At 39.7% G+C, this 19,463-nt stretch overlaps 1 protein-coding gene and 1 pseudogene across 6 annotated transcripts in view; one reads left to right on the forward strand and one right to left on the reverse strand.

Annotated features, from left to right (window-relative positions):
• GLI3 (GLI family zinc finger 3) overlaps nt 1–19,463 on the forward strand; it is a 255,205-nt gene that overhangs the window by 23,437 nt on the left and 212,305 nt on the right. The window lies entirely within an intron of this gene.
• Nucleotides 2,059–2,675, reverse strand: LOC311629285 (high mobility group protein B1-like; annotated as a pseudogene). The gene has a single exon. The product of its transcript is annotated as a high mobility group protein B1-like (transcript).

A 19,463-nucleotide genomic window follows, 5' to 3' on the forward strand; every position in this document is an offset into this window, starting at 1 on the left:
ATGTAAAGACCCAATCTAAATAAAAGAAAGATAGTTTTGTTTTTAAGCATGAATTGCAACCCTCCTGGAAAGTTAAAAAAATAACAGCAAAGGAATTTGGTGATGGGAAAAGTAAAATAAAGGAATATAAATCTCTTATCTCTGTGATTGTTTTAGGTAAGCGATTCAGTGACCTTTTTAACAGAGTCCTAGGCAGGTTTCATCTAACTAGCTCAGTCTCTTTACAGCTTAAGCGTTATGCTCATGGGATGGGGTAGCCCAGCCTTTTCTTTGTCTGCAAGCTTCTACCTAGTGCAAACTTTCCTCTGCACCCAGATGTGTGACCCACAGCTAGTGTGTGGGCTTTGGGTCTGTGCCCCGTTTGGGTTTTAGAGCTCATGGGAGGGGACTTTCAAAGGTTGACATACTGTGTGTGTCGCTGGCTGGCGGCTGCCATTGCCATGGACATTGGTCCATCCATCTGTTTGCCTCTGTCTCCCTTTCTGTCTCTCCCCCCCCTCCCCCCCCCCCCCCCCCCCCCCCCCCGCCTCCAGACATCTCAGAAGTGCTTGGATTCCTGTAATAAGATTATTCACAAAAAGGAAATGAAAATGGTTTGGATCCGATAGAGGTAGTTCTGGTTGCTAGTTGCCAGGAGGTTCTTAGGCTTCCTTCACAAAGCTCTGAAATTCAGTAATTTATGATTGAGCTATGAAAAATGAAGTCGGCACCAAGAACCAAACAAATGTATTGTATGAATTTTCTCTCCTATCCACAATTTCATGATGAAAATACAGCAAACAAAAACGTTTGTTATTGGTGCTGTGTTAGGTTGACTTAATTAACTTCCCAGCCTTTATTGTGCTGAAGTTTGTACCTGATTGTGAGCTTTCCAGCCAAACATGCACATTCCAATGCATGTCCTTACAGATCTGTTTTCTTTCTTTTCTCAACTAAGTATCTGCTCTAGAATAACATTCATACAGAGTTTTGTTTAAACACACAGAACCAAAAGGTATGGTTCAAAAACCTTGAACAGCATTTTAAGTAACCATTTGCCTCTTAACAGTGAACTTTAAAATAACACAAAAACTATGTTCCAAGTTTTCTATGGAAAAAAAAAAAGAAGACACATTTGAGTTTTGTATATAAAGCATTTAGTACTCTTACTCAGAAACCAAAATGTGTGATTGATGTGCCATAGTTAGATTTTAAGCTTTACTGTTATTTATTGAGGATAAGTGACAAAAGAGAAGACATTTGATTTTCTGTATGTTTAAGTACGATTGTGATTAAGTGGCCATTTTTGGAATCTAAAATGGTGTCTTTTACATATAAAGTGCACAGTAAGATGTTTAGTGTTATTGGTTACTTAAAAAAATCTGGTAATACCCCAATCTTATAAGTAAAATGCCTTAATAATCTGTTTCTGGTACAGATTTCTAAGCTACATGTTGTGTTTTATAAGGTATAAAAGATTTTTAATATGGATCCTTTAAACATTATCCTATAAAATTTTCTCCAATGTCTTGTAAATATTGACTTTTCAGTTTGAAGTGCTCTGTCTCATTTTTAGCCTATGGATATATTTTGAAGGAGTAAGCTGATATTTTTTATTTCAATTGTACTTAATCAGTAGCATTCAGAATGTTGGCAAAACAGCTGTAATTTTTTTTCACCTACAGACTCTGGTATTCAGTTAACAGAACAACAATTATTTCATAGAAGTTGTATCAGAGAAAACTGAAGGTGAAAGAACTACCATCCCCATATATAATTAATTTGTCTGGGCAACAGTACAGAACCTGGTTTAAATTTCCATGCCAATTTACAACCCCCATATCAGGCAAGGTTAATGCCTATTGAAAATATCGCCAGGACAGGGCTATCTGAAGACACATTTGGTCGTGTGCTAACTATACAAGAAAAGATACTGTACAGTTTAAAAACAAATCTTACACAACCTTACATGTCCGTTTTGTTTTTTTTTCTTTAAAAGGAGTGAATGAGTATGGGGGGGGGGGGCAGGGGGGTGGTTAAATGCTTTATAGACAAGAAAAAAACTGCACCAGAGCCACCTTAGTCTTGGTCATCATCTTCTTCATCTTCACCTTCCTCCTCCTCCTCATCCTTCTTTTTCTTGCTTTTTTTCAGCCTTGATGACTCTCTTTTTGCTGCATCAGGCTCTCCTTTAACTCGCCATGCAGCAGTCTCTTTTCCGTATTTCTCCTTCATCTTAGCGGGCTTCTTTTCGCCGGGCTGCTTGTTACCTGCAGCGGTGGGATTCCTCATCTCTCCCAGCTTCTTGGCAGCATCACCAATGGACAGGCCGGGATGCTCTCCTTTGATTTTTGGGCGATCCTCAGCACAAAACAAGAAAAAGGCCAAAGGAGGCCTTGATGACATTGGGGGATCCTTGAACTTCTTTTTGTTTCTCCTTGAGGGAATGTACATTTTCATTTGCTTCATAACAGGCCTTGTCCTCCTTTGCTATGTTGCCTTCACATTTTCCTCTGTCTTAGCAGACACGGTCTTCCACGTCTCTGAGCACTTCTGAAGACTCTCAAAGGTTGACGAAAGCATCTGGGTGCTGTTTTTTGTGCTCCTTCCCGCAAGTTTGCACAAAGAAAGCAAACGATGACATTTTGCCTCTTGGTTTTTTAGCACCTCCGTTGGCCATGTTTAGTGACTTTTACTCAGTGGGCACAGAGTTGACCAGTACCCGGCTCGCACTTGCCTGGGCGGTCTCTGTGGAGCTCAGTGCACTGCAATGGCTGTGAGAGCTGGAGCCAGACTCAGCCTCCTCACTCTCCTCGCTCTGTCTCATATTTGTTATTTATGATTTCTTTTACAATAGAAAGAAGGAAAATAATAATAAACAGCATGTAGGCCATGGTCTTGGATATCTTTTATCAGATCTGAAAGTTATTGGGAACTATCAACTTAAAGTGATAGACAGCTGAAAGGATTGTCATAATGCAACATGAAACCAAAGTTGATAGATTAATAACAGAGAGGAACTGCCCTGTTCATTTTGATTCTTTCAAAGAAGGACTTGGATTTTCTCTGCTTAAAAATTTTTGAGTTTTTTTTTTCTTTCTAATCCTCACCTGAGGATACATTTTTATTGATTTTGAGAGAGAGAGAGAGAGAGAGAGAGAGAGAGAGAGAGAAACATTGATGTGAAAGAAATGTTAATGTGAAAGAGAAACATCAATTGGCTGCCTCCCACCTGCATTCAGATCAGTTTAGGATTCAATCCCGGGTTTAGGAATGTGCCCTGACTGGGATTGAACCTGCAAGCTTTTGGTGTACGGGATGATGGATGACTCTCCCATCAATTGAACCACCTAGCCAGGGGCTTTTTTTTTTTTTAAGGATTGTAAGGGGAAAGTGGTATGAATGATCTGTAAACAGTAAGAACATAATACTTTGTTTCTCCTTGAACTTCTGATTTGCTTTCAAACTGCCTAATACACAGTTGTTCATTGTGATGGTGATTTCTGTTGGCCTCCAGGCTGGGAGTAAGAAGGCTTAGTTCTGTTGTAGTTCATACCATATAGACAGTAGGTTTTGAGTTTTTGGTTTCTTGTCCCTTTAGGTGTTCAGTCCTTTTTTTTTTTTTTTTTTCTTGCCACATCCCATTTCCTGGCATGTGACAGTTGGATGGAAAGGGCTGTCAGATAAAATAGGTTTCACTCTGTAGGGTCCTGGTTAGGAGCACCCACCGGCTTTGATGTCTGAAAGCTTTGGATTGAGTTCTGGCAACACCCAGGATTAGTTCTGTGAGCCGGGGACATTACCTTCCCACGGTCTTGGTTTCTTCACCTACTTACCAAGGTAAAGAGTTCCACCCACTTCATCAGCTCCAGGAAGATTATGAGGCAATCATTGCCGGTACTATCCTAACAGCACCTCACGTGGTGAGATCTTAGCAAATGTCAGCCACTGTTATGAGGAGAAGTCCTGTGGATAAGTTAAATGTTATAAATCCAAACCAAAAGGATTATGTTTTTTTTTGTGTGTGTGTGTGTTTTTTTTTGTTTTTTTTTTTAAAGGACACATTGGTTTTTAAATTAAGGAAAAATCTTTGGCAAAATTAGTTCTGAATTTGCTGGACTCTGAAAAGTAGTTCAAGATGTTTCACAAATTCCAAACATGACCAGATCTGCATGTCTTCCGAGATGTATCAACATTTCTCTACCTTCTGAATGCCTTTTTAAATCAGAAAATAGGGGAGATAATGTTCAGAGAATTTATTTTTACTTTTTTAACCTTGAAAACTAATGTTGAGTATATGTCTTTGCATTAGAAACAGCACACGCATATCCCTTTTCTTGATTGTTTTTCTGGGGTAAACTGTTTCCTTTCAGGTCAGCGACAACCCTTCACAGAGTGGTTGTGTTGGATTAAAATCAGATTTTATTCTTTTAAAAAGATACTTAACATTTTAAACCAATGAACTGATAATGAATAATCTGCTTTGCCTAAAAATCCTTGCTCTAATAATCTGCTTCACCTAAAAAACCCTTGCTCTCTTGAGCTCCAAACTCCCATGTCCCTGAACCCTGGCAACCTCTGTATTCTTATTTAGGCTGAGTATATGGCCTTTTCTGTGGTCACCCAGCCTTGAAACCGCAGTCACCTTTGACCCCTGCCTCTCATGCTTCCCATGTACGAACCAGTTTTGAGGTCCTGGTAGATTTTTCCTCTGTAATCACCCATGTGTCCCTTAAGGACAGCTACTGCACTGTGCTATTTAAAACCTTACTACCTCATTCCTAGACAATTATGGTAAAGCAACCTTTCTATCCCAGCAATTTTCAACCTTTTTCATCTCATGGCACACATACACGAATTACTAAAATTCCCTGGCACACCAGAAATATATTCTTTGTTGATCTGACAGTGGATTTTGATTCACTGGATAGCTATTGTGTTGGTTATTGTCATTTTTTTATTTGACAATCTAAGGGAAAAAGGTCAGTGCTCCTGACTAAATAGTCAGGTATTGCATGTTTTAAGAATTCTTGCAGCTCAAAGGTTCTCTCCAGTCACCTTGTGTTTGTTCTCTCCTATTCTCTTTGATCACATTTGCCCCTGCCATAGGCATTCTTTTACTATTCTGCTTATGCCACACCCCTTCTCTAGAACCTTCAGTGATGCCCAGCTACTTCCGAAATCTGACCTCGGTCTGACATTGCAGTTTGATATGCTGCCACTAGAATGTTCCATCCATAACCTATTGTTTGCTAACTTGTGGGACTTTTTGCCTTTGTTCATATTGCTCCTATCTAGAACAAGTGTTTTTCCTAACATCAGTGCATGTTTAAATTGTTCTCAAAAGGTAACTATGTCCTCAACCTCTTTTTTTCCATATAGTTTTGGGTCCTTTTGGGACTTACCTAATAACACTTGATTTTTTTTTTTTTTTAATTCTAATTCCTAGATTATTTTTTAGAGAAGTTTTAGGTTTATAGAAAAAAGCAGCAGACATTATAGGGTTCCTATATACCCTTTTCTTCATCCCCACAACCTTTTTCTCTGTTTTGAATGTTTGCGTTAGTGTGGTACATTTTTACAATTGATGAATGAATATGGATACACTATTATTAACTTAAGTCCATAGTTTTCATTAGGGTTCACTCTTTGTGTTGTACATTCTATGGTTTTGACAGATATATAATGTCATGTAGTTGCCATTACACTATCATACAGAATAATTTCACTGCCCTAAAAATTCCCTGTGCTTCATTTATTCATCTCTCTCTCCGTCACAATACTTAATTTTTATATTTTAGGTAGGATTTTTGGAGAGAAGCACTTGGTTTGTCTTTTCCTCATGCCAATTCCTACCTCCCATTCAGTATTTTGTGCTGGGAGGTTCTCAGCAGACACTCAATAAAGCCTGCCAGAACTTGACTCGGCTCAGTGTAGGCAGGTGGCCATGTGGAGCACAGCAGAAGTGTTAAATATTCATGCCAAGGTTTGAATTTTCGCTCTACTGCTTCATTGCTGTGTGGTCTTGGGCTAATGACTTAACATCTCCGAGACTGGTAAAGTGAGTACTCAAGCCCGTTAGCTATTAGTAGTAACTCGGGGCCCAGTGCACTTGCTGATGGTGCTGGCCTGGCTCACACCTGCTGACGGCATAGAGCAATTGGGGCTAGCACCAGCAGCAGGTGGGAGGGGGCCGGCCCTGTCAGTGGTTGTGAATGGCAGGCAGCTGCTGCCCTGATTGCCCCTCAGGAGCAGGGGAGGTGGAGAAGCCCTCAGAAGCGATCGGGCTGGTAGCTGCCACTGCACCCATTGCCAGCCCCAAGCAATCGGGACTGGTGCCAGGTGCCAGCAGCAGGTTTGAGCGGTGGCTCCAAGTGGGGCCAGTGCCAGCAGTGGGTGCAAGTGGTGGCTCTGGCACAGGCAGTGGGTGCAAGCGGGGCTGTCGCCAGCAGTCGATTCGAGAGGTGGCTGCTGGCCCCGATTGCCCCTCAGGAGCAGGGGGAAGAGGAGAACCACTGATGGTACCAAGCAATCTCGGCCAGTGTCAGGAACCAGCAGTGGGTGAAAGTGGGGCCAGCGCTGGCAATAGGTGTAAGTGCTGGATTGGGTGGGATTGCAACGCACGGGAGCAAAGAATTTTCAGTAACCACCCTGATGACAGTGACTGGTGCCCTGCCTTGGTCTGGTGCCCTCACTCACATGCTCCACCATCCAGCCACGGCTAATGCCCACCATGTTCTGCGCACGCCCCCTGGTGGTCAGCGCATGTCATAGTGACCGGTTATTCGGTTGTTCCGCTGTTTGGTCTATTTACATATTAGCCTTTTATTATATAGATAGTAATAACGTCTACTGGATATAATTTGGTATGATTTAATTCACTGATATATTAAATCTCACTCCTTTTGGTACAATATCATTTGTTAACAATCTGTAAGTGATTAAGCTGAAATCTGAGAGAATTAGTGGGGTTGGCTAATAGTCCTTAAAATGTGGCAGTCATCAAGATGTAGTTTAACAGGTAAGTTGATAATAGGAGCTGGGATCAGGAAATAGTACTTCAAACCACTAGCCCTGAAATTAGCATGAGTTTAGATTTAATGATTATTTTTAGGGTGTACTTCCCATTCATTGTCCTTTCAGGTTGAAATCAGTCATTCTTAAGACTCCTTTTTTCTCTTGTATACAGCTATTGTGTTTTTACTCTAAAAATCACTTGTTGGGTGCTCAGATAAATCAGGAAAAAAAAAATATTCCCAAATTTCATTTTCTTATTTTTTTTTTTTTATTGTTGTTGTTAATCCTCACCTGAGGATATTTTTCCATTGATTTTTAGAGAGAGTGGAAGGGAGGGGGAGAGACAGAGAGAGACATCTATGTGAGGGAGGACCATTGGTTAGTTGTAGGGGATTGCGCCTGCAAATGATTTATGAGGTGCATGCCCTTGACCAGAATCGAACCCATGACCGCTTCAGCCTGAGGACTGACACTCTCTTCACTGAGCCAAACCAGCCAGGGCTGTTTCCCAAACTCTGGAGTAAAAAAGAAGCCACAGTCTGATGTGTTCTGTTTGTGGAAAGTTTCTGGGTTGCCCTTGATTGCTTGTGATCATGTGATGTGGGTAATTCATATTTTCAGAAACAAACTGGTCAGAATCAAAAATAGCAACCGAAGAGTGGGAGCCCCGGGGGCAAGATGGTGCTTGTGGGAGGACAGTCTCCCTCCGGGCATGGCCTTCCATCTTTGCACCACTTTGAGCCCCAGGTTCGGAGGGGGGAGGTGGAGCTTGCTCACACCCTAGGGGGCTAAAGTACATGCGGGGAGCACTGGGAAGCATGAGGGTCCCAGGCAGAGGAGAAGAAGGCGAGGCGAGAGCGAAAGCAAAAACCCTCTCATCTTGTTTACATGGAAATCTTTCCCGGTAGATCAGTTGGAATTTTTATTTATTTTAACAGAATTACGAACAACATAATTTATTCTTTTTGGTGTAGAGAGCTATGAGTTTTGACAAATCCAAGAAGGCATGTAACCACCACCACAACCAAACAGAATGGCTTCCAGCACCTCTACAATTTCAGCAAATACTTATTTTTTAAACTCGGTACGGTAATACAGGAAGCATGAGTCACCAGTAATATTAGAAAGCATTAGCACTTCGGTTAGTATCTGACAGTATTGGACTTTGAGTTTTTAAAAAAATTCATGATTTTTTTAGGTCTTACCAGAACTTACTTTCCCCCCTCCTTCCTATTTACATAGTTCCTGTAAATATTACATTACATTACAACTAAAATACACTTGAAACACTGCTTGGAAATATACGATTTAGTGTCTGCCAGCCTGAATCTTTTTTTTGTGTCCAATCAATGTATTGTTGTTTTGTTTTTTTAGGCCAATTTAAAATGCCAGTTTATACTTAAAACTACAAGGCAGCCATATTAATGAGGGCTTTTTTGTTGTTGTTTTGCTACTATGAATTAATTGCACAAGAGGTAGAAATCAGGACGTTTAACGCATCTTAACCTAGAGGAAAGACATCAAAGGTTTAAATCTTCCTTTTTTTTTTTTTTTATAACATTCTTTTCCCCTTTATTTTTATAGACAGGACTTCATTTCAGTTAGGGGACATTTATATATAAAAGTTATTCCTAGTCTGACTTAGGGTGCTGTTTTTTTTCTTTCTTGCCTCCCCCCTCCTTTCTTTGACTCTTCTCTCTTCTATTTTTTTCCCCCTTTAGTGCTAGAAAGTTGAGTTCCATCCCAATTATTAAATCTTAGGAGACCATTCCCACATGGTTCCGTAAATGGTAGCTTCATTCCGGGTTCTTTCATCTCTTCCCCTGCTCTCTGGCTTGACAGTTGAAAAGGTCTGACTGTGCCACACAATGGTCTGATTGGTTTCTCTGGGGGAGACTTTCCCTGCCTCATCATTCGCCAGGCAGGTGGACCAGAAAGTCTCTTGATTCTTTTGTTGCCTCTCAAAGTCCAAGGTCTTTGACTGAATAAATCCGCCGTCATGGGATAATTTGCTAAAAGGGGACTGAAAGATGTGAGAGAAAAGCCTCGCGACTTGGGTGCTGCATTAATGAAATAACTGGGCCTTGGAGTTTGCAATTGAAAAATCACCAGGAATGCGATGGGTGGAGCCGGGCTCCTTTTATTTCCCCTGTAATAAACTTTTAGTTCTGTCATTTAAAGCATGCGTAGCCCTTTGCTCACCGGCTTGGCCTGAGTCTGTTTGCGGTCTGTACCCATGTGTAAGGGGACAGCCCTGTCCGGCGGAGTGCTGTTTGGGGGCTGTATCTAGTTAGTCATTAGATTATTACTAGCGGATGGGAAGAATTCCATATGACAGGACTAAGGTTGAGTTAACACAGGACGAAAAGTAATTTACAGATAGGCTGTCCCCAGCCATCTTTGTAGCCTCTGATAAGGTTTCATTTCAGAATGGATAGGCGACATTTCCACTTACCGGCCCATTCTGAGACACCTGTGATAACAGCTTCTGGATCCTAATTGAAATTGGTTTCAAAATGGATTTTCACTTTTCTCTGTCTGTGGGAAATATTGAACAGACTCGGAGCTGCCACGGAGAACCCTGGACCTTGGAAAATGGAGCGGGAGGCCAGGATCATCTTTCATAACAGTGTCGATGATATGACAGTTTTGTTATCTATCTTATTAATGAAATCATTGATCACCTGATGAGGAGGATAATAAACTACGTCTCACCAGTGTTCACAAAGCTCATTTGGATTCGCATTACAAATAAGGAGGGGGGAAAACCCAAACATCCACAAAACTAAAGTAGTGAAGGTCAATTAAAACTTTTCATTCCCTCAGTGACTATTTCAAATCACAACATTCTGGGTAATGGCAGTCTAAGTATTTTAAAATGATGGAAGCCAGTGTTATATACAAGGACCTATATTTTTTGGCCACGTGGAGTGACTAGCATGGTTAGTAAAGACTCATTCAGTGAATCAGAAGGAGAAGGGGAAGTTCTGAACTGTATAAATGCTTTGTGTTGGGGAGAATGAGAAAAAAATACCCCCAGATTCTCTCTTCCCTCCCATGGTGAAGGGATGGGGGGCTTGCCCTGGTAGGTATGGGGGTGAGGAGTGGGTAAGGAAGACCAAAACGGGAAGAAAAGTAGCACATTGTCTACTCCTCTCTTAAAGTGCTCTGGGAATCCTAGTAAGAGCTGGGTTTGCATTTAAAGAGGTGGCTCTATTGTTTGGTGTTGGGCTGCTCTGGAATGCGCTCTCCACTGCTCTCCAAGGAGAGAAAGAGCTGCTGGTGACCTCTCACGTTTCATGGGGAATTGTATGCCTAGGTGTTTCTCTATTCTCAGTGCCAGCGAGGATCAGCCCAGTCCCATCGGAGCTTTAAAGAGGAGCTGTGATCAAAGGGTCTAATGATGTCACGGATCTCTGGTGATTGATTAGGACTATAAGTTCCGGAGAATTCTGCCTTTCTTATAATGTCACATTCATTGGTGTCCACCATTAGGGTAACTACCGCTTAATCCAAGGAATTATAAAAATAAACACTATACAAAGTACTGTATTTTTCTTCTGGATCGATGTCTATTTTTAAGTTTATTGGAGCCGTGCCTGCATTTTATAAGCAACCTTTCTCTCTAAGTATGTTGTAAAGAAATAAGAAATTTTTTTATATAAACGGGATAAGTATTTTGGAATTCTACATAAAAATTGGGAAAATGTACAGCAGTGAAAACATTTACATTGTTTTCAAAACAATTTAATCATATACAGGTAGTTATGCATTAGGTAATCATTAGATGGATTTAAATGCTGTATTACCTTGGAAATTTATGATTTTAGGACTTTCAAAAACCTTTTAAATTATTTTTATGGAAATTTTTAACATTTTTCCCTTTGCCATTCAAAAATAAAAACAAATATGCTCGGTAACGAGAGGTGACACATCCAACAATCACGGAAGATGCACCTTGGAAGGAAATAATATAAAACAGGAGTGAGCAAAAGATCTCTTTCTGGAAGCACTCTTGACTGCACTGCAACCATTGGCTCACATCCCCTTAGAGTAGGGATTGATTGCAGAAGCATTGGAACAAATTCTGTGTTGGAAGGCACATATCCCAAGAAAGAAAAGCTGAATGGAAAATAGAAAAGGTGAATTATTACATAGTTATTGTTACCTCCTAGGGTTTGCTGTTGGTTGTCAAAGATTATTGCTTCAGGCTTGCTTATAGCTAATTCTTTTCACGGAAAACTTCATTTTGAGAACCGCCCTCTGAGTAGAACTGATAAATGCGATTATAGTGTAGGGTGAGTATCGAAAGGGAGGAGATCATGCAAATGAGCACTTGAGAGAAGATGGTGACGCAATTATGAATACTCGGTTTTAATGGATGCCCAAGAGTCTCCTTTCTCAGAATATTTTTGTTCTATTGGCAGTGATAAGAAAAATAATCCCCGACCCTTTCCTATATCTGGAAAAGAACTTCCAGAAAGAATATACCAATGTCACGGTTAAAATAATGGAACTTCCAGCAAGGAAAACATTGTCGAATATTCAGTTGAAAATTTCTTCCAAGCATTTAAAAACTAGAAAAAACACACAGTGGCCCATTTCACATTAAGTTAAAGTCAAATCTGTCTTAAGAAACTAATGTTTCTAGGCTTGTTTTCAAATGCTGGCAAATTTCAGGGCAATAGAAAAATTCCTCTCCTATAAATGTTGACAGCAGTTCTGGTGGAGGCTAACAGTGTTTTATAAATAGAGTTTACTTAGCAAAAACCATATGTATGCCTAGTGAAATAACCTCACGTTTATTTATGTTTTGATTTATAGGAAACATGTGCCCCTTGACAAAGCCTTTGGGCTCTTTTCCGCAATTAAAAGGAATCATGCTTGAAAAAAAAAAAAAAGCTACCATCTTAATGGGAAACTTTTTCACATAAATTCAAAGCATTTTCTTTGATCAGTTTCACACAAACTGAGAATATTTTCATCTACAGTTTGACTCAACAAAACTGGGTGCATTGAAAAAAAACAACGATGCTTATAAATATGTTCTCTCAAACATGTATCAGCACCTAACATATTGGTTGAAAATTGGGGGGATCCAAGGATTAAAAAGGCTCGGTAATTAATATGTGAGAGGCAGTGTGCAAGTTTTGCAGCAGGACAATTTCTATTGTTGCTTGCCACCAGTGCTGGTGTAGCATGAGGTAGTATTCCTGTTTGGATTGCTGATTTTTTATTTTTTATTTTTATTTTTATTTTTTTTCATTTAGACTGAAGAGGGGGAACATGCCCTATATGTGCCTGTTGCTTCATCTGGCTATCTTGGAAAAATCTATACTTTGATTCTCTTTTCAACAACCACAGATAATAAGAAAAGAGAGATAAGAAGGTTGTTTGCAAATCTCTCCCTTTTTCATTTTTGTTTTTTAGAAGAAAAATTTAGTTAAAAATAACAGCCTTTTGTTTATTACTCTTTCAAAAAGTTTAAGGTTGAGAGAAAGTTGTTGAAAAGAAAAAAATTCTTGCTTACTTTAAGAAAGAAGAGGTGATATTAGCTGGGACCAGGCTACAAAATATTGTCTTCACACTCCTGGGGGGGTGAGTGGATCTAGGGGCAGGGAGCCAGTCATGTTTAAATATATAAACTTCACGCACCATTGGTAAATTAGTGATCCAAGTACAAATCTCACATATATGTGCTAGTATAATTTTATATCTTGTTTTACTGTTTTAGGGGACAATGCTTTTTTTTTTTTTTAAATATATTTTATTGATTTTGTACAGAGAGGAAGGGAGAGAGATAGAGAGCTAGAAACATCGATGAGAGAGAGTCATCAATCAGCTGCCTCTTGCACACCCCCTACTGGGGATGTGCCCACAACCAAGGCACATGCCCTTGACCGGAATCGAACCCTGGGCCCTTCAGTCCCCAAGCCGACGCTCTATCCATTGAGCCAAACCGGTTTCGGCGGACAATGCTTTTTTATTTTTAAATATGAGTAAGAGGTATGTGCTTAAAAAGCAAGAGGGTTCTATTTTTACAGACAATCTTGCTCATGAAGGTGATGTTAGTTTCTAAGCTTTAGAACAGCCTGGCTCCTGCCTCCACGAAGTCAGAACAAGTATCTTTTTCTTTTTAAACTAATAAATTGTTTTCATTTACAGTTGACCTTTAATATTATATTAGTTTTAGGTGTACAGCAGTGATTAGACATTTATATAGCTTAGAAAATGATAAGTCTTGTGCTCACCTGGCACTATACATAGTTATTACAATATTATTGACTATATTCTTCATGCCGTATTTTACATCCTTGTGATTATTTTGTAACTATTACCAATTTGTTTGTTTTGTTTTGTTAATCCTCACCCAAGGATATTTTTCCCATTTACTTACTATTATTATTATTATTATTATTATTATTATTATTATTATTTTAGAGAATGGAAGGGATGGGAGAGAGAGAAAGAAAAAGAGAAATGACATGGACATGGACAATAGGGTGTGAAGGCCTGAGGTAGGGGGGCCCGAGCAGGCCCGAAGAGGTCAATGGGGGAAAAGAGGGGACATATATAATACTTTCGAAAATCAAGATTAAAAAAAAAATAATCGTATGTTATATGCATATATCTATCTTTGGTTAAAAACTACTGAAGATTTTCTTTAGGCCAAAATGTGGTCTTACACTGTTAAGTCAGAAACTTCCCAGGTGTCTGGCTGGTGTGTCTCAGTGATTGAGTGTCAGCCCATGAGTCAAGAGGTCACTGGTTCTATTCCCTCCAACCAGTCTGCTAATGTTTCTCTCTCATTGATGTTCCTAACTCTTTTTCATTCTTCCTTCTTCTCTCTCTGAAAATCAATAAAAACATCCTATATAATAAAAGGCTAATGTGCAAATTGTCCCTTCCACCAGGAGTTTGACCAGGGGCAGAGCCGGCTGGCCAACTGCTTGTTGCCCCTCCTCTCAGGGGCCCAACCCCATGGGCCTGATCAGGGCAGGCTGGCTGGACCCCACTTGTGCATGAATTTGTGCACTGGGCATCTATAATAGTGTGTGTGTGTGTGTGTGTGTGTGTGTGTGTGTGTGTGTGTGTGTATATATATATATATATATATATATATATAGTTTTTATTTATATATATATAGTTTTTATTTTACTTTAAACATTCCAAGTATTTTGGAGGGCAGTCTGTAGCTGTCCATTTCAGATGCAAATGCAGGAAGGTTTTTGCCCAACTTTGACTAAATTGCTGATAATTTCAGGCAGTTGCCACAAAGGCAACAGATTGATTGAAATCTGGGATGTGTGCGTCCTGGATTTGGACCCGGTGTCACACATCGCCAACCTGACTTCTGTACGTGTCTTCTGGGAGTTACGTGGGCATAGGGTGTGTTTGGGACTGCTAGAGGCATTTTGACATTTGTGTGACTAACTCTTCCCAGACCATGGACCTCTTTGAATCTCTTCAACATCCTCATAGAGTGCTCTGCATAGTTTTCCATTTGGCATCTGGTTTGGTGTAGTTATATTTCATCACAACTCCACTGAGAGCGTTTGCAAATTTCTTTGATGCTAATTTAGTTGCTTTAAACTCTTTGGAAGGGAAAAAAAGAAACAAAACCAAGAGTACAATAAACTTTGATGACCAGATTCCTAAACATTGAACTGCTCAAGTAACCCACACTTATCATTAGTTATTGAGAATGGAATTTATAGGAGGAACCTGGGAAGCGGTGTTACTGTTGCTGTTCAGGTACACGGGGAAGGGTGCAGAGCCAGAGGCCAGAGAACCCTTGTGGATTTGGGTGAATGCTGCACCTTCCAGGACATCTTGAGAAGAGGCTGCGATGTTTAAGCAAGATGAGGTGGTTCCTTTTGCAGAAAATTTTAAAATAATGCCATTTAGAAAGCATTTCAGTGAAAAGGGAACCTAAAGGAGTACAAGGCATGAAGTGCACTTCTTCCTTAACCAGCATCAAGACAACCTACTCTCCGTAGTCTGAGACTTTAGAACTACCCATGTTATTTCAGCTTTACTCTCTCGTAAGCTTTTATTTTATTCTTTTTTTTTAAAGTAATTTATGCTCATTGGGAAATTAAGAAATGCATCACGAAAAGCCTGAACATGCCCATGAATCTCACCTCCTAGGGATAACCTTCGTTAAGATTTTGTTATGTATTTAGATGTTCTCTCTCTTCATTTTCTTGCCTACATGTTTAGGTAACCATATGGTGGGAGCATTATCCATATCATGTCCTACTCTTCTCCAACTTCATTTTAATGGTAATGTAATCTATTCAGCCAGTCCTCATTGGACATTTTATGTTTTTCGTTTCTTTTTCCAATTGTAAATAAGGATGTGATGAAAATCCAAAAAGTCCCCCAAGAAACCAAAAACACCTTTGCAACTTAAAGAAATCTTAACATATTAGCTGCAAGAAATGTAGTAATTTATATTTCCATGAGATGTTCATGAGTGTTCATTTTCAGAGATACTTGTCAATATTAGTGATATATTTTGAAGAAAATATGATAGGTGAAAACTGCACCCCGTTTTTAAAATTTTTAATGGAAGTCCTATATAATAAAAGCGTAATATGCTAAGTGTCCGGTCTTCTGCTTGTCCATTCAACCAATCAAAGTATAATATGCTAAGGCTGATCAACACTTGCTGTGATGTGCACTGACCACCAGGAGGCAGACAGTCCAATTGATAGGTTTGCTTGCTGCTGGGGCCAGCTAATCAGGACTGAGCGAGATGGACTGGACTTGCCCTGGAGCCCTCCTGTGGTCCCTCACCCGTTAGCCAATCTCTGGCATTCCTCCCTAGCTTCAATTGTGCACTAGTGGGGTCTCTTGGCCTGGCTTGTGCCCTCTCACAAGCGATCTGGGCTAAGGGGACCCCCCCCCTTCCGCCTCCAGTGCACGAATTTTGTGTACCAGGCCTCTAGTATAATATAGAAAGAGTGCACATAACATATGTGAACAGCTTGATGACTTTTTCTAAAGTGAACACATCATGTAAACAGCAGCCCGATCAAGAAGAAAGCATACTAGTCCCTGGAAAGGCCCTTTCATTCCCTGGCCAGTTACTCCCTCCTGTTCCAGGGCTTGCTCTGTTCATTCTACTACCAATGAGCCTTTGGTGGTTTCCAGTGTTGGCTGTTAACCACCCTACACTGATGATGATTCCTAATAGTTTTAGCTGATGATAATCCCTAATAGTTTCTCCAGGTGGTTGTACAGATTTGCTCCTCATTCTTGTCAACACTAGGTCTTTTCTATTATTTAATTCTGGTTTTAATTTGTCCTTGATGACTAAGTGTATTAAACATCTTTTTAGATACTTATTGATCATTTGGACATACTCCTTTGTGAAGTGTCCATTGAAGTTTTTATATATTTTTTATTTTTGAGTTTTACTTATTTACTTATTTTTGGTTAATATTCACCTGAGGATATTTTTCCATTGATTTTTAGACAGAGTGGAAGGGAGGGGAAAAGACAGAGAGAGACATTTGAGTATGGGGCTAGTGATCGAGCCTGCAACCGAGGTACATGCCCTTGACAGGAATCAAACCTGGGACCCTTTAGTCTGAGGGTAGACCTTCCAACCGTTGAGCAAAAACTGCTAGGGCTATGTTTTTTATTTTTAATGACAGAAACAAACAAACAAACAAAATATAAAACCACAGTTTCTAGAAAGAACCACTCATTCTTGTACCTCTCTTGGGACTCAATCTTGGTCTCCCTTTGGGCCTTGTGTTTTAGAGCAGGCTCTCTGAAGCCATCCTCATTGGTGACAGGTTTGTTCAAGGGGGTTTTCAGCAGAGTACCTGTGGGCATGGGGTGATTATAGGTATAAACTTGGACAGAAGAGTTGATCTTTGACTTCTTGACAATTCCTTTTTTGAGCGTAGGAGTCAATTCTAGCCACCAGATCATGGTTGTGGTTGGTCTGAGGGGCCATTATCAATGTTCTTCAAGACAACCCCTTTGCAACTGGCTGGGGCCAGCACCACCTTCCAGGGTTTCATAAACTTGCTAATTTTAACAGCAGCCACTTGAACCTAAGCAGAAAAGGAAAGAACCATATTTCCTCTAACCTTTCATATCAGGGGAAAGGTAATCTCTGAAGTCTTTTTTTTTTTTTTTTTTTAAGTACAAACACACACACACACACACACACACACACACACACACACACACTAGAGGCCCAGTGAACAAAATTCCTGTGGGATCGAGCCTAAACCGGCAGTCGGACATCCCTTTTGAAATCTCATGCACCCTGCTGACTTACAGAGAATTGTTTGTTTTTTGTGTAGGACCCTCCCCCTCCTCCCGCCCCCAAATCAGAACTTGGGTCTCAGGACACCAAAAAGAATGCCTATTTTTGACACTGCCCTGCCTTCATATATTTTCTAGCTTCTTTTTCTGAACTATTTTATTCTATTGACCTGTCTGTTCTTTAAGCAGTACTATTCTCCATCAGATGTTTTAAACCTACACATTTTATCTGATGGTACACATTGTTTATTAAATGCTCTTTTAAAATGCTCCTTCCCTCTTTTTCAGTTTTTGTCTTCTAGATGAACTTTAGGAATATCTTTCTGCAATTCTGTTGTTTATGAATTCATTTATATGTAGTAAAGGCATAAAAACATGGGTGGATACAAAATTTTCAGTAATAGTGTTTGCCTATAGAGGGATGTAGGAAAGGAATAAAATGGGAGAGCATTCATATGTACCCGTACCATATTCATTAAAGAGAAATATGGCACAATTTAATATGTTAACTCTGGGCAGTGGTTATCTCAATGTCACTTATAATATTCTCTGACATAGGTCATGATTAAAAGATGCCACTTTGGAATTTCGTTTGGAATTATAGTCTGTCAGCTTAACCAGGCCGTATTGTAATTATATTTGCTATAAGAAACAGTCTCAATTGTTTTCTGCCACATTCTCACAAAGTTACTCTCTCCTCAGGCATACATCAAAGTACACACAAATGCACACTCACTTTGGTGTCCTGCGTTCATATTCAGAAGTGATTTAAAAAATAAAAATAAAATCTGTCACTTATAAGAAAATATGTAGGAAATAACGGTGGGGAAGACCTAACAGGTGTTTGCTTTATTTTTACCTTTTATAATTTAACATGTTCTGCAAGCAATTTAGTTTTTTCTTTTGTCTAATCTGTTTTGAATTGAAAGGTTCAAGTACACCAATAAGCAATATAAATACTACCTACATTCTCCCAGGAAAAAAACTCTGCTCTGGCGTCTCTGCATTTTTATCAAGTCCCGGCAGCTGCTCTCCATATTCTTGGATAGCAGTGTCTGTTACGTAGTGGCCTTTTCTACTGAGATAATCAACATGCAAGCGTCAAGAATTAGGAGTGGTTTGAGGGTCTTTGTTATTTGTTTATTTGTTTATTGTTGCTGTTATTAAAGGCCATTGATTGTGACAATAATGGCCAAAGGAATACTGGCTCACACTTTTGTTTTTTTTTAATACTTTAAATTTTTCAAATTCATTTTAGAGAGAGAGAAAAAGGGACAGGGATAGAGAGAAACATTGACAAGAGAAAAAGATCATTGATCCAGCTGATTGGCTGCCTGCTGTGCACCCCGTGCTGGGGATTGAGCCCGAAATCCAGGCATGTACCATGGCTTGGAATCGAACCTTGACCTCTTGGTTCTTACATCAATCAATGCTCAACTACTGAGCCACACAGGCTGGGTGGCACTCTTGTTTTTGATCTTAAGTTACCTTCAAATTGGAGTAACCTTCATTGACTAATAACTTGGAAGCACTGGATTTAAATTGATTCTGGTCTTGGCCAAATGAAAGAGAGGGGTCTGAGAAGGATATGTCTTGGTTCTGTGTGTGGCATATGGCTTATTGCAGGAGTATGAAGTAGAACTCATAAAGATAAAATAATCACAAATGACTTTAAGACTCCAAGTAGCAGAATACACATCCCTTTGAAGACAGGAAGTGTTGCCATCAAAGGTATAATTCTACTAGTTTCTTAAGCCTCAACTTCATACACTTGAAATCATGCCCACAGTCTACTGCCTAAAGCTTTTGGAAATAATTGAGAGACATTTGTTTATTTCCCAAATTTCAGATCATCCAGCATTTTGCTTGCCTTTTGTCCGGGGAGATACACATTCACCATAGCAATGCCAATAAGTACAGAAAATTTGCCAGCTCACAGAGAAATTTGAACTTCCTTCTTTTTCCACAGGAGTGTCTTGGGGAAATTATGCATACAATAGAACTTTTCATGTTTAGACTTTGCCCAGGGTATTTCTGTTTATTAAGAACCTTTTTTTTTTCCCCTCTTAAGTTTACTCAAATGAAACAGAGCTTAGGAAAAGATTGGGGACAGAATGCAGGAGAAGGACGTTTAGAAAACCCTGGATCATTATATTTTTCAATGATTTTCTCTCAT

The sequence above is a fragment of the Pipistrellus hanaki genome, assembly GCF_964339955.1.
Source record: "Pipistrellus hanaki genome assembly, chromosome: 10".
Classification (NCBI taxonomy): Eukaryota; Metazoa; Chordata; class Mammalia; order Chiroptera; family Vespertilionidae; genus Pipistrellus; species Pipistrellus hanaki.